The following is a 14,725-nucleotide window of genomic DNA, read 5'->3' as shown; positions in this document are numbered from 1 at the left end:
GGAACTGGCACTGTGACATCTTGTTAATAGGTTAGTGCCGGAAATCATATAAAAGTGCATCGAAGTGTAAGCAAAACATATATGAATCGGTGTAAAACAAGCATGGAGCATCAAAAATTATAGATACGTTTGAGACGTATCACCGGTTTTGACGGCCAAGGTGCCCACTGGCTTTGGCTTTGTCACCACATACCCCGCGGACTTGATGTTCATTCGGTATGAAGACATCTTCGGGCTCTTCCACATGCACCGGCTAGACCGAAACTTGGTCCGCCTGGTATCGCTCAGCATGGCGCACGATATCGCCATGGAGAACACACCACGCATCACTATCATGGACCCCTTCTACATGACTCCAGCTACCACCCAGAACGAACAGGCGTTTCTCGCGAACTATATCAAGGATTTCTTGGTGTTAAACAAGGATAAGCAATGCTTTGTCATACCATATTTCCGCGAGTAAGTACTTGGTTACTACAGTACCCTCTATAACATTCTTTCGTGAATTTCCTTAATAGCTGAGGATGATGGTTTATTTCCAACTGTTTTGCATAGACTCAAGTACTGCACCCTCATCCTCTTTCACCCGTATCATTCCCATGTCGTTTATCTCGACTCCGGGACTGATAAGCGGAAAGACTACACCGACGTTAGGTCTACACTTGATAAAGCCCTCAACGGCTTCATAGCTGAGGTTGGCATCGACAAAGTCAAGCATGAGAAGAAAGTTAAAGATTGCTATGTGTCCAACCACATAACCAATTTCCCCTGCCTCAAGCAATCGGCGGATGACAATGGCATGGAGGCTTGGTTTTCCATCTTACAGATGAGGGCGATTGTAAGGGATGAGCACGATCTCTTGTTGCCTTCTGGTCTTCAGAAGAGGTGCGTGAACATGTCGGACACCACCGATGCAAACGTGAGAGCCGACTTCCGTGCCATCCAGCGGACCATTAGCACAATACTCTGGAGGGATGTCCTCAATAGTGGTGGCTTGTTCCACTATGGTGCCGTACTGAGTAATAGCGAGATCGAAGGCCGCTTAGAAGATGGATGTGACGAGAGAACATTCAACACGCTCGAGGGCATCCGTCCCTTCCCGCCGAGGAAGACTTGAGTCAAAAACTTTTGTCTCCTGCAAATGTTAGTCATAAAATTACTTAAGTATTTTTCATGTTTTTTCTTTGCACACCTATATGTTATATATCTCTCTATGAATGTACTAACAACTTACATTTCTTTGTTGTGTGTTTGCATAAATGACGTACTATGTCGTGTACCACGGCAGGGTTCCCGGAGTCTACGAGGACTGGGAAGACTGTAGGAGGCAGGTCCACAATTTCAGCGGCCACAGTTACAAGGGGTACACCACTTTGGAGGAGGCGGAAACTCGATATGCCAACTTTCGAGCGCGACAGAGGAGGGAGATATGGAGGACCCCTTTCATCGTGATGATGCTTGCCTCCACCGCCTCTCTAGTCTACTATGTCATTGTTGTTTAGCTAAGTCGTCGACTGAACTTATATGTATTTGTGTAATATGTGCTACTTCGAGTCGCGATGTTTGAACCATATGGTCAACTAGCTACTATCTACACTTGTGTTATTGATGCATGCATGTTATGAACATTTGGGACTTTCTATATAACTATGTATCTTGCTGTCATTCTAGTACTATCTGTTGTGTTAATGATTGATGTGTATCTTGCTGTGTATGTACCGTGTATTCTGGTGTATATACAGTACATTTCGAGATTTATATTTTTAATCCTGTTATCATTACCACTGGCGATCTTTAACATTACCCCTGGCGAAGTTGGAAGCGCCAACGTTACCATGCATTACCCCCGGCGAATAGGGGAGGCGCCGGCGCTAACCAGTACCGCTGGCGAGTTGAGCAATCCGCCGGCGATAACTGCCAGTTACCACCGGCGAATTAGAAGGCGCCGGCGATAAGGTCTTACCACCGGCGAGGTGGTCGCCGGCGAATACGAAGGCGCCAGCGGTAGGGGTTTCTGGTGCGCCGGCGGTAAGCTAAATCCTAGTAGTGAAAGGGAGGCTACTTCTGACGAGCGGAGCGAGGCCCGTCGCCGGTAGGCTTGGTACGGATCATTGTCACCGTCTATATATACATCTTGTAAGACGCCGGCTAGGGTTTATCAGATTATAAGATAACCCATGGCGTTTGTAAACACTCCCCGATATAGTGAAGTATTTGCAGGCTGGCGCCCGTGGTTTTTTCCCTTCTGTGTTGGAAGGGGTTTTCCACGTTAAATCTTGTGTCTCCGCTTCGTTTTCTTTTATCGTTCTTCGTTATTGGCTTATCGCGTTTATAACATATGGTTCCATTAAGACAATCGGTTTCGAGTTTCATTAGCTATGAATCTTCAATTTATCTTCATGTTTGATGCTTTTTAAAGCGAATTTCATCAAATTCATTGCACATGGTCGACCATTTGATATTTCCTTTGACTTGTAGCTTCACCTCACCATTTCTCACAACTTTCGTATTGTAGTTTTTTTCTTGTTTCGATGGACATAGATGGATAGATCCGCACCTCGTTAATATACTATGATTTCTTACATGTGTGGTTCATTCTTTGACTGTAACCTATGTTGGTCAACCTTTTACATATCTCTTGGTCATCTAGTTCATGAATGAGCCTTTTAGTTTGAGCACACTCGTGAGAGTAAGGGAATTGGGGAAGTCTGGTTGTCAGCTAGGTAATCTAAGTAGCTAGTATCTTATGAGAGTGGTATTAGAGGCGATGGTTGGATGCTAGCTTATTATCTCTGCGATCAACAACAGCCTCGTGGAGGCGTGCCTTGTAGGTGTAGCCAGCGTCGTCACTGACCATGTTGTGCCACGTCGGAAGCTTCGAGGTTGGCTTTGTCTTGCATGTAGGTAGCATAACCACCGTGGCCACCATCGACGGTGGCATGGTGGTCTTTACAAGTCATCGTGGTAGGCATGGTGCTCGGCTTCGTAGACATCGGTGTTGGGCTGATTGTGGTAAGGCGTTAGCAATATTTAGGTGAGCGGTAAGGTCACCATATAAACAATAGGTGATTGTAAAATTGAGCTCGTATGCAAACAAACAACCTATGCATTGCGTTTATGGTAGCCAAAAAATGGCATAAGTACGTGACATTTCGGATGGCGATCTGCCCTTTGAGAGGTCCAAGTAAGGTAATGTGCTTCGGTGCTCCTCCTATCAACAAAGTTCAAGGGGTAAGTTGGCCCCAGGCCTCCTAACGGAGGGTTCTTGGGAGATTTGGTCATCGATGTGCCAAAGTTTGGAGGTGACACCGAAGCAAAGTCCCATATAAAAATGGTGCAGTCTTACAAACACGACAGATAGTGATTGAATGGGAACCAGATCCTCTAACGTTTAGGAGGAAAGTCAGGTAAGCTACAGTACTCTGTAGTGTAAAATGAAAAAGTAACGATAGAGTACTAAATACTACTATTTAAACTTTACTGTATCAAATTACTGTACATAATTACTGTGCATATAAATCTTCAAAACTAAAAAAAAGTCAGTCATGGTTTTGATTGTAAGTAATTATAGTAAATGGATACCACACATATATATTGTGCAAGTTAATTTTGATCAAAATAATGTTAATCATGTGGATGGGAAGAAGTGAAGTTAGAGTAATGTAGCTTACCTGACTCCCCTCCTGAATGTTGAGGATCTCGTTCCGATTGAATGTGACAGGTTGATCGCACGACGCATTTAGGGCGAAATCAGGAATTCACGATAGATTGGAGGAGTGAACTGCAGCATGCATGCATTGTACAGTAGTGGTCCGTCCAAGTAGGCCAGCTTGCACGTCTCTCTGAGCGGCCAGCGCAATGTGGCTCGGCGACAAGTTGGCGATAAGGCCGGAGGCGAAACGCATTAACGGTAACGGGACATGTACGTACGGACCGGACGAGTGTACCGACCCGTCAACCTGAATATATACCTGATGTCGAATTTTAATATGGAAATTAAGCGTCGACCCATTAATTCTTCACCTAGTTATATGCACGGTCATCATGACCAGTAATGGATCGATGAGGCAACCAGCTCCGAATCATCCACCTCATCACTCGATCGAACCGAATCATATCTCTACCGTGCACGTGCGTGTAAGGGAATATATTGCAGCCTGACTCCTCATCAATTTCCACCTCGGTTATTCTTTTCATCTTGTTTTTTTGACTTGAGCAGGGGTAGCGCCAACGGTTTGACATGCGCTGTGTTGATGCTTTGATACATAACTGATGTATGTATGTACTACTTAGCATGTTAGCCAATGTGTTCTTAACGAATTTGACAAGCAGCTCATGATACATAATGAACAGAGCTAAACAATGAATCTAGCTTGTTAATTTTAACGAGCTTAACTACATAAACCTTAACGATCATAAGCTAAACGAGTAGAGCTTTAACGAACATAGCAACTCGTTAGTCTAGCCCTATCTAGAGATAGTGCATTGGGGGGTTGGAGACAAGTGGATGGATCAGGCTGGGGAATTGTTCATTCGTTGCTGGAGACGATGTAATAGGGGAAAATTGTTGTCAACTTGTCATGCTAGTAGCATTACGGTCCCATGCAAGATGCAACACTCTAGGATGCTGGACTGGACTGTCCCTCTCAGTCGGCAGCATCGCATTGCTATACTACCATCTGAATTCAAAAAAAGAAGAATCCTCCTACGGCTACCCTTGGTTGGGCCCACATTTTAAATTTATTACCCCTTCTCAGCTAGTGCATGCATCTTTTCCTACTAATTCATGTTCAAATATTTGTTCTGGCCAATAGTCGATATCTTAAGCATGGATCTTCGACCTTTCGTGGTTACCAGGGACTTGGTGGTTACCAATTGAAAGAAAATACTCCAGCGACTCCATAGAGTACTGAAAGTTGGCAGGCATGCAGTTGGGGACAAGAAAGGGGTATAATGAGAGTCCAAATTTGTTTCTTTAACTGGCTCCTTGCGGACACCCCCATAAGGTCATAGGGCTAGCTTTGGGAGTCGGAAAGGGAACAATCTACATACACGTAATGCATTTGCATCTCTTTTCACTTTTTGTTTCTTTACTGAAGACTTTGTGTTTCTAGCTTTCAACTTCTGGAGCCAACATGCATTCCCATATATGCGTAGACATGCATCTCGTACGAACATGAAATCCATCCATTTCAACAATATATAAACGAAGATGGTTCTCTCCTGGTGTACCATAGTTTTTAGACGGAAGGCTCGAAATGAGCCCGGCTTTGAATTAACAAAGCCATCAACCGGCTAGGAGTTACACCAGAAGTTACAACACACGCACGTCAAACACACAACGGAACCCAAAACAGAAGACAACACAGATAACAGCGAGCTGAAGCGCCAGCTTAAACTAGGAAGAGGGAGCCTTGTCTTCTGCAGCACCGGAGCAAGCACGACCAAGTCCACACCAACAAACCTCCACCGCACCAAGACTGCAACCTATGAGGAACTCAACGACGGGCCGACGACCTAGCAGAGCTTGAGGAACCAAAGGAGGGGGTCTTGCGGCGACGCCTCCAAGAAGGTGAATGGCGCGAGAATGCGTCATCGTCGTCGGCAGAAACAAAGGTCCTGCAAAGTTTTCACCCAGACCCGAGAGCCACCACCCCTGGAGCTCGGGCTAGGTCCAGACCAAGCACACAACATCTTCCCCTGGCATTGGGATAAGCACACCGGTAAAGCTACGACCAGACGCCGCCCTAGCAAAGCCCCCCAAGGCGCTAGGAAGAGCATCAGCTACCGCAACCAACCGTGTAAAAGCAGCCAGGCCGATGCTGCGAGTGGGCTGTGACACCAGCGAGAGATCACAGGGTGATCCACAAGACACTACTAGAGAAGCAAGCACAAAGTGAGGGCCCCAGGAGAGCAGATTGGGGCGGAGGGACAGAGTCCATCACTTCGAACAGGAGACATCATCGGGACGCCTTCAACAAGGGAGCGACACCCGCAGGTGACGCCGTCACCGGCACAGGCCACAGCCATGTGCAGCTTTCGCCGAGGTCCAACCCGCTCAAAATTCCGGTCGCCATCACGAGGACGTAGAGCAGACAAGGCAGTAATCGCTACCGCACCCCCGACCAAAGTCGCCCTATGAACTAGCCCCAGCTAGACTCATCCGCAGGGTGAACGCAAACGCTGGCTGGCAATGCCCGGCCAGACCCAGATCTAGACGTCAACGACGCTATATCGGCGGCAACCCAACGACCTCACCATCCCCAGGTCGCCAGCACCTGCGCGCGCAAACTAGTCGGAGGGAAAACCAGACTACCGCCGCGGGAGCAGCAGCAGTACTGGGCACACTGCCTACCCGGCAAGCATGCGCCGGCCCAGGGACCCATCCCGGATAGCCGACAAGAACCTCGCCCCCAAGCGACGTCAGAACCGCCGGAGAGCCCGAGAACGCCGGACTCCCACGGCAGTGAACGGCCAGGTCGTCGGATCCGAGCCCTCTATACCCAGATCAGGCCCGAGAGCAGACCAACATGGCAGATCCGGCCAGGCCCTGGCAGGCCCAGATCTGGGCCCACAAGCCCAGATCCCGCCGCCACACGCCAACCCTAGGCGACCCGGCCGCCGGCGGACCGAGCAGCGCCGCGCGAGACCGCTCCACGCTGCAGTCGCCGGCCACCCGGCCCTCCACGGCCGGAGCAACGCCGGCCCGAGCCGGAACCGACGCGCCTCACCGCGGCGAGGCGAGACCCGCCCGTCGGGCCTTCCCCGGCGAGCGGTGGGAGGAGAAAACCGCCGCCGCCAGCACCGCCCGGGCTTTGCCCGGCGGCTCCCGCCGGCGGCGGCGGCGGGGGGAAGGAGAAGGGTGGGGGTAGAGGAGAGGGAGACGGGGGCGCCCCGGTCGCCCCGCGGGGGGAGCGACGGGAGCGAGTCTGACGCTTTTGTTTTCTTCCGTCGTACCATAGTTTTTTGACGGTAATTAATCCCCATGCGATACGAGCAGCAGTATATGCAGGCCGGCAGCCGGTTTAATTACACAAAGAGGTCAGTAGTTAACTAATCTACATTACCGACGTGATTAGAGGATATAGAACCATCATGGTGACGTTTTAAGATCCCATTGGCTGCACTGAAATTGATGCACTGTCCGAATCTTCCTGACATGCACGCAGTGGCTGGACACTGCCGCCGTGACCACTTCTCTGAACTCTCCATGCCCCATCTTCTTCCTTATCCTTTCCCAAAGTAATTACTATGTTACTTTCCTTGTTGTATAAGATATATATTCTTGTCCCAAATTACAATGGGTGTTGTTTCTTTGCTCTTTGCATGGCAAAAGCAAAAAAAAAAATAGCAGCGTGTGGTGAATTTTGAACTAGGCTGCATGCATGCTGACAGTACAAGTAAATTAACTAATCGAACCATAACTAGTAGTACTCCTACTGTAGACTGTAGTACCCGCGGTAGATTAATCAATGGGGTCGTCGATTAGATCTCTATCCGTCCGTGTAGCTGGAGACCATGGATTTGTTTGTGTCAGGTGTATGTTAGGGATTTGAATTGCCGTGCAAGGTTTGAAAATTGAAATGCATACGAGCACTGGTTCCATCCGCACATGCGTCCGGAGTTTGGTGAATCCATCGGCCGATTACTTAATTTTGCAAGTGGTGAGACAACACGATCAATTGCATATACTTGTCTACTCTAGCCATACTGCTATATCTTCTACATGATTAAAAAGTTAAGGGAAGTTTCTGGAATTTTGGGTATTTTGGTGGGTAGCAAAATATCTATAACCTCGATACTTTGGTCCACATTCAGACTAATTTAAAACAATATTTTAATTAGATTAAATTCTGATAAAATTAAAAAAATCATGAGATCGAATTCCGAAAGAATTCAGGAAATTTCACCTAGGTCCAAATCCATGATATTGAAGTTTGAAGCCTTTACTAGTGTATTGATCGGGGTAAACGGTGCCTGGGGCCTGGTTATCGAGCAAAAGCATAGAAATATCTACTGATGGTGAATTTGGTGGTGGCATCTAGCCAATAGATGCAAAAATGTCGAGAGCGAGGCTGCCAAAAATTAGGCTACTGTATGCTGGCTGAAATTGTCGGAAATGAGTTTGGGGGATAGACACCACAGAAAGGCGGCATTTTGCGAAGAAGAACAATCCATTCAGCTTGTTAATTTCTAGAAATACTTTCTTGGTTGGCCTTATAGTATTTAATATCTCTTGTCGTATTTTATGCCTTGCTTTTAATCAATGTTACAAAAAAAAGTGCTTGTTAGCTCCTGCAATGCTTGCGGAGAAAATGGGTAATTGAACACGGTGAGGAACAGAGAGAGGATAATGTAAGCACTTGACGGACGCTCGTAATTCTTTTTACGGAAGTATATCCCTTTGTCCCACGAAACTTGTCTTAACTTTATCTAAACTTAGGTGTATGTAGACACTATTTAGTGTGTAGAGACATTCAAAGTTGCACAAAGTTGAGACAAATTAGTGCGTATATATATACCTAAATTTAAACAAAGTTGAAACAAGTTTCAGATGACTAGGGAGTAGTTTGAACCTAGAGCGCGCAGCAGCCAATTACTCCAGCATAGTTGTCGAGGTGATGGCTGTCGCCAATGATCTGATGAGCATTTCGAAATGTGTACTTGTAGGTAGAGATCGGAGGGGTATCTGGCATGTGATGTGCGTCGTGTGTTCATCCGTAGGGCGCCGTAACTACGGACAGCATCACACTCACGGGCTGTGCGTGCTTGCCCGGCCGGCCGGCCCACGAGCAATCAATTAAAAGTGGCTGCAGGCGTAAGCATGTAGTACTCCTATGCCTTGTCTACGTATACGTAGGTCGACGCAACAGGAAGAGCCCAGCCAAAGTGGACTGACTGAGTGACTGACACCGTCACACCGACCGACGACCGTACCGTTCATAGTAGACCGACCGGACGATCAATGTGATTGAGCTAGCTAGTACGTCGCCGTCGATGCACAGCGATATCAGTGACCGGTAAATATATCTGGCACGACCGGCCCTGTCGAGTTGTGGGAAAATCAAGTTGAGTGCATGCAGTGGATATACAGATTGGAGTGGTAAACTGCAGCATGCATGCATGCAGTACGTACGTACATGCTGGTCCCGTCCAACGGTCCAAGTAGCCAATTAAGTAGGCCAGCATGTCTATTTGTACACCAGAGCAGTGTGGCTTTCGTGTCTGGGCGGCTTGGCTTGGCGATGATCGACGGAGGCCAAACACATCTTCAACAGCATTACTATGTTTCGAATTGATTGCTATACTGGATATGATGTATTAAGAGGAGGACGAAGGTTTAACAATCAAAAAAAGCATCTGCTTTGGTAGGTTACCCAAAAACGGGCGATGGGCACATTGAACCCGCATGTTCATTGGTTACATTTTTTTCCCTTTCTTTGTCTTTTTCGCTCTGCCGAGTTGTTTTGCATCTGTTTCATTCCATCTGATCCAGGCTGTTATTTTGGATCGGACACATGCTATTGAGCTTTCTTTTGAGTTGATAATTAAGAGTCCACACACACCTGCAAGTTATGCAGTATATATATTTAGTTGTTAGCCACCAAACTTGTTCTGTCCTTACATAAGACTAAATCATGCCGATCTTATTTTTAGATTGTTGAACTACCCCGTCGTTTCATCCTGGCTATAATGATATAAGTGTTAGCTCATTTAATTTTTAATATTAACTTACTTTCTGAAGGTATTATGATACGGAGTACATGTTAAACTGTCATTGAATATCATTTTATTTCCAGTATAGTGTATTTTTTTTATAATGGCGCGACAAAGTGAGGAGCATTTACTTCTAAGAGGTTCAGGGACTAATACCAGAAAAGTGAATTCATCTACACACTTTAAGCCACCCTATTTCTTTCTGAACAGTTGAGTATATGGTTGGTTTGATCCTAAAGCAAAGCCAATATTTTTTTCTCCTTTTATTGTTGTGAGCTGTGCGGTGCTGCCTGAGTCTACCAGCTAGCTGTGGTTCAAGAAAAAAAATTAATGAGCTGATTCCGGATATCCTTTCTCTTCAGTACAAGTACCAGATGAATATTTTTGTCATCTTGCTTTCACTACGGGAGAATTGCCGTACGCCGACGGCTAGGCGATGTGCCGACGGCCAAATGTCGGGGCCGTCGGCATAGGAGCCTCCGGAGCGCGGCGACAAGGATGGCCGTCGGCGTTAAATTGGCCGTCGGTACAGGCTGGAGGTGCCGACGGTCACCGTCGGCATAGTTCTGGCCGTCGACACAGGACCAGTCTGGCCGTCGGCACAACATTTTTTTTATTTTTTTTCCACTACAGACCTGTGCCGACGGTTATACCGTCGGCATAGCTTTTTCCTATTTCTCCACCGCAGTCTTCAAAAAAGCATAACTAAATCATTCTAACTAAGAAAAATAAGTATAATATATCAAATTTTGCAGAAAACCAAGATCTATCATAGAAAAATATCAAAAATGGAATATTTCAAATACCTAAATAATTTTCTTAGAAATGAGCTATAATGTTCGAGGTTTCATGGCTTTCACACACGCCAAAAATGAAAAAATGGTCGCTCGTGGGTCGGACTAGAAATCCGTGTCCGGGGTATTGCTTACCATCCTAGGGCCCACACACGTGCCAAATATGACCTCGTTTCGGCAAACTATGCCATGCCGAGACCGTTTCCCACCTCATTTCCCCTGAAATACATAGAACTCCGGACGTGATTGCTCTTTTCGTGAAGGGTTTTTCAAAATAATTGCCATATCCTAGTTTTGACAAACGGAATAGTTACTATGACATAAAAAATGACGCCACGCGGCTCCGTGGGATTTTTTGACTTCGTTCATACTACCATCTGGCCAAAACAGCCCCCCCGGGACATGCGGTATCGCCGTATCGGGCGTGCGGGTGCACCCATTCGCGAACAAACTAAACGGACAAAAATTAGCACATATAATGATGCGTTGTAGAACTAAAAACATTTTTTTCGGAATTTCTGGAGCGACGGATAGTTGAGCCCTAGTTCAAATCCGGTCAGTTTCCAGCGGATTCGGCGGGACACCGCCGAAAGCCGCATGGTTTCCCAAAAAGCTAACGCATGCACATGACATTTGATAGGTGGTGCATAGGTGGTCTACCATCATCGCACGGAGGTTTCTCGTCATACTAAAATGCGCCCCATGTAGCTGCTTCACAAATAAAAACCGTTTGGGCACGCTAAAAATGAAAAGATGGTCGCCCGTGGGTCGGATTAGAAATCCGCACCCGTGGTCTTGCTTCCCATCCTAGGGCCCACTCACGTGCCAAATATGACCTCGTTTCGGCAAACTATGCCATGCCGAGGCCGTTTCCCACCTCATTTCCCCTAAAATCCATAGAACTCCGGAGGTGATAGTCCTTTTCGTGAAGGGTTTTTAAAAATAATTGCCATATCCTAGTTTTGACAAACGGAATAGTTACTATGACATAAAAAATGATGCCACGCGGCTCCGTGGGATTTTTTGACTTCGTTCATACTGCCATCTGGCCAAAACAGGCCCCCCGGGACATGCGGTATCGCCGTATCGGGCGTGCGGGTGCACCCATTCGCGAACAAACTAAACGGACAAAAATTAGCACATATAATGATGCGTTGTAGAACTAAAAACATTTTTTCCGGAATTTCTGGAGCGACGGATAGTTGAGCCCTAGTTCAAATCCGGTCAGTTTCCAGCGGATTCGGCGGGACACCGCCGAAAGCCGCATGGTTTCCCAAAAAGCTAACGCATGCACATGACATTTGATAGGTGGTGAATAGGTGGTCTACTATCATCGCACGGAGGTTTCTCGTCATACTAAAATGCGCCCCATGTAGCTGCTTCACAAATAAAAACCGTTTGGGCACGCTAAAAATGAAAAGATGGTCGCCCGTGGGTCGGATTAGAAATCCGTACCCGTGGTCTTGCTTCCCATCCTAGGGCCCACTCACGTGCCAAATATGACCTCGTTTCGGCAAACTATGCCATGCCGAGGCCGTTTCCCACCTCATTTCCCCTAAAATCCATAGAACTCCGGAGGTGATAGCCCTTTTCGTGAAGGGTTTTTCAAAATAATTGCCATATCCTAGTTTTGACAAACGAAATAGTTACTATAACATATAAAATGACGCCACGTGGCTCAGTGGGATTTTTTGACTTCGTTCAAACTGCCATCTGGCCAAAACAGGCCTCCCGGGACATGCGGTATCGCCGTACCGGGCGTGCGGGTGCACCCATTCGCGAACAAACTAAACGGACAAAAAATAGCACATATAATGATGCGTTGTAGAACTAAAAACATTTTTTCCGGAATTTCTGGAGCGACGGATAGTTGAGCCCTAGTTCAAATCCGGTCAGTTTCCAGCGGATTCGGCGGGACACCGCCAGAAGCCGCATGGTTTCCCAAAAAGCTAACGCATGCACATGACATTTGATAGGTGGTGCATAGGTGGTCTACTATCATCGCACGGAGGTTTCTCGTCATACTAAAATGCGCCCCATGTAGCTGCTTCACAAATAAAAACCGTTTGGGCACGCTAAAAATGAAAAGATGGTCGCCCGTGGGTCGGATTAGAAATCCACACCCGGGGTCTTGCTTCCCATCCTAGGGCCCACACACGTGCCAAATATGACCTCATTTCGGCAAACTATGCCATGCCGAGGCCGTTTCCCACCTCATTTTCAATGAAGTCAACTAGATTTAAACTAGAGGTACTTGATCTAATGCTCATGATTTTTGGGTAAATTAACTTTGTAGATTCAAAATATGATATGGATGTCATATTTGTATTCCTCTCATTTTTCTGATCAATTTAGACATATTATTTGCCAAATTCACATTTACCGATATTAATTATTTCATAATAAATAAAAAGACAAAAAAATAAAATTATTTAATTGTTTTTTCAAATTCTACATTATTATATATATATATATTCATTGTTGTTTACTTAAGTAATTGATTAGAATTCAAAAATATAGAGGTGTGGCATCACGACCAAAGGGTTAATATGATTGATATGGTAGTATTAACAACAAGGTGTCATTTATTTCATGGAAGCTCATCCGAAGAGAACCAAGAAGTTAAGCGTGCTAGGTTGGGAGTAGTGTGAGGATGGGTGACCAAGTGGAAAGTTTGACTACAAGTGTAATTTGACCTAAGATTAGGTGTACTAAATGTGATTGTGAAAGATTAACAAGTTAAAAATAATAAGAAGAAAATTGAAAAAAAAAATAAAAAAAATATTTTTTGTTCAAAAAACATAATTTGAATATTTTTTCATCAAATAATTTGAAAATTTCGAAATACTATGCCGACGGTTATACCGTCGGCACAACAATCTACGCTGATGCCACGGTGATCGGATCGATCCCGACGAACTATGCCGACGATGCTATGCCGACGGTGACGTCGGCACAGCATCTGTGCTGTGCCGACGGCTGGCAGCCGTCGGGACACTGGAGCTCTCCCGTAGTGTTTCTGTTTGTAAAACTGTGGTTGTTATGTTGCTCACTTGCAGTTCTGTTCTTGCTAGGGTTGTTTCTGTTGTCTATCACCCAGAATGGATAAATGAGAAAGATGACAATTTTGAATCAACTAAAGTGGTCCTCCTAAAGACAACCCGGTCTGGTTTATGGTGATGTCCCTTAACTACGATTTTAAGGCACTGAAGTCGATACTCGACAAATCATGGCTGAGAAGTTTATTGAGCTGATTCTGTCACCGACCGAGCGACGTATGACTGGTTTAGATGTGCGGATGCCATTAAGACAATGTCAGACAACCTAAACACATTACATCCGCTTCTGACAAAAAAAATGGTTGCATATCTATCGCGTTGGCCATGCCATGCAAGGGCAGCATGCAGGCGGCGAGGCGAAGTTCGCTTGTTCAGCTAGTATTGTATTAAGCCTCTCGGTCGAATAATATAGTCCTACAAAGCTTGAAGGCCAAAAAGGCTTCTAGGAGGAATATAGAAACAATCCCAATCTAACCCCGTGTAATCTACAACTACCAAATACTACGGATCTCTACCGCACCTATGTGCATGCAATCGATCAGTATCCTACATATATCTGATCTGCACGACATGCTAGAACTACCAAAACCAATGCGTCTGTGGCCCATGGGACGCGTGAACCCAACGGTTATGCATGGAGCTCACATGTGTTTACTGATAACTACACTACGCCAAATTCAAGTCTCTAGATCATACTACTAAGGCTGGTGCCAGTGCATCACCTGTTATAGCCTCACCACGTCAGCTTTTATCCTCACTCTCACCCTACTCTCACCCCACTCTCACCCCACGGTGCCAGTGCACGGGCTATAGTACCAGCTCTCACTTCTCTCTCCTCCACATCACCATTTCTTTTTCAGATTAAGACATTCAAAATAATGCAAGAAAATTACCCCCTCCTTCTCGCCCGCGCTCTCGCCCCGACCTGCCAGCGCTACCACCTCGCTCTCGCCCCCCTCTCGGCGCCAGCGCCGAGCGGTGGATCCACCGCCCCGCGCTGCCGTCTCGCCGCCGTCTCGCCCGCCTCTCGCCCCGTCGCGGGTGGTAACGCCCCTGCTCCAGCCCGCGTTGGCACCAGCCTAACGGATAGGGCAAGCGCCAAATATCACCAATGTAAATTAATTTGAGCAGCAGGGTCTGTCGCAGGCAGGCTGC

The sequence above is a fragment of the Lolium perenne genome, chromosome 2, assembly GCF_019359855.2.
Source record: "Lolium perenne isolate Kyuss_39 chromosome 2, Kyuss_2.0, whole genome shotgun sequence".
NCBI classification, from domain to species: domain Eukaryota; kingdom Viridiplantae; phylum Streptophyta; class Magnoliopsida; order Poales; family Poaceae; genus Lolium; species Lolium perenne.
The sequence above is the reverse complement of the archived record's forward strand: the minus strand, read 5'-3'. Positions refer to the sequence as shown.